General features: G+C 40.6%; 1 protein-coding gene across 1 annotated transcript in view; it reads left to right on the top strand.

The window, feature by feature from the left end:
* The window catches only part of LOC106805697 (atrial natriuretic peptide receptor 1-like), a 31,269-nt gene that overhangs the window by 18,550 nt on the left and 11,053 nt on the right, over nucleotides 1–1,666 (top strand). The window lies entirely within an intron of this gene.

The following is a 1,666-nucleotide window of genomic DNA, read 5'->3' as shown; positions in this document are numbered from 1 at the left end:
AGGGGCCATCGTCCCACGTTGATCGGATCGGAGTGAAAAAAATAAAAAGCGAGGGAGGGGGGTTATAAGGGATTAGCATATGCCCCTTCTCATATAAGTTACCCCTAATACTGAACTTTAGTGTGCAGAAAATGCCATTTTCATGCACGAATTTTCAAAAATCTCCCTACCGTGGGAGGGGGGATACCCCTCCCACACCCTACCCCCTTGGTCGCTTCGCTCCCTCGCCTTGGCCCCCCTGTTTCCAATTGCTGGCTACGCCACTGTCAGCCAGGTAGTAATTGGTCGACCGACTGGCTTGACTTCTTCACAGGAGTGTTTGTGGAGAGTCTCATGATGTGTCCAAAAAGTCTAATAATTTTCTAAGAGTATCGGATATTTATGGCCCTCCTTAGAAGGCGGCGTTGGAAACAGTCAATTCTACCAGCAAGATCTTTAGTTATTGACCACAATTCGGAGTTGTAGAGGAATACAGGCTCTATGAGTGCTGTGAAGTGATGGTACTTATTTGTGATAGGTATACGATGGCGGCGCCATATATTGTCCCAAACATTCATTGCTAATATAGCTTTTGGTTTTCTTTCAATGAGGTCTTCCTCAGTTCCAAGACTATTTCAATTATTGCTTCCCCCTCTTCTAACTGTATACTCCACGGTTTTGTCTGAGTTACAGGAAAGGTTTCTGCTGTTGAGCTGTGGTGGTATTGTTTCTTTGTAGTATTGTGGAAGATGATACGGTTTTATGATGAACCAGCCTATATCATCCGCATACTGTGGTGTGATGGTTACGTTGAGGTTGTTCTTTATTTTTCTATAATTATGGTCGCAAAGGTGTGATGGAGTAGTGTCAGGTGTTGATGATGGGTATTGGTGGTCTCTCAATTCTAGTTTAGACTTTGGTGTCAGACTGCGTGCTAAGTACCATATAAATATGACTGGGCTGAAACAGTCGCCCTGCGGTGCTCCCATGTTGGTGAGGAAAGGATCTCCCAACGACTCACCTACCCTAACCTGAAGTCTCACATCTTCCAATAGCATTTTGATCATATGGAGTTCATCTTGTTTGATTATTTCTGCTAGATCCCGCATTATGGTTGCCCTGTCTATCGTGTCGAAAGCTTTTGACATGTCCATCATCAATATATGTGTCATGTAATCTTTGGAGGATATAGCTTTTTCGGCCATGAGTTTATAAGTTAGAACTTGTTCAGTGGTGTTAAGAGTATACACCATGAATTCACACGTACGTGATGTTAATCTGTACGCACCGCCATCTATTGATAAATAGACTTTTTTAACTTTTTAACTTTTTAAAATTTTTGTTTTAGCTAGAACCACCTCCCAGACGTGCTGATTCTGAAAATATCTTTAGTTTTCCTCTAGGCTGCGGAGTTCTCTAGTTATGCGAGTACGGACTAATTCGGCTGAACAACTTTATATATATAGATTTTCCTCTAGGCTGCGGAGTTCTCTAGTTATGCGAGTACGGACTAATTCGGCTGAACAACTTTATATATACAGATATAGATATAGATATTATAGAAGCGAAAACAGACAGTCACCCATGCATATACAGAAAAATATGAATATAGAAATAGGATGAGTGATTAATTTCTTATAATTTTTTAGTTAATTTTAATAAAACATTTCCACCTCATTCTATATAT

Source organism: Priapulus caudatus, unplaced genomic scaffold, assembly GCF_000485595.1.
Source record: "Priapulus caudatus unplaced genomic scaffold, Priapulus_caudatus-5.0.1 Scaffold124, whole genome shotgun sequence".
Classification (NCBI taxonomy): domain Eukaryota; kingdom Metazoa; phylum Priapulida; class Priapulimorpha; order Priapulimorphida; family Priapulidae; genus Priapulus; species Priapulus caudatus.
This window is presented reverse-complemented; position numbering and strand designations above follow the sequence as displayed.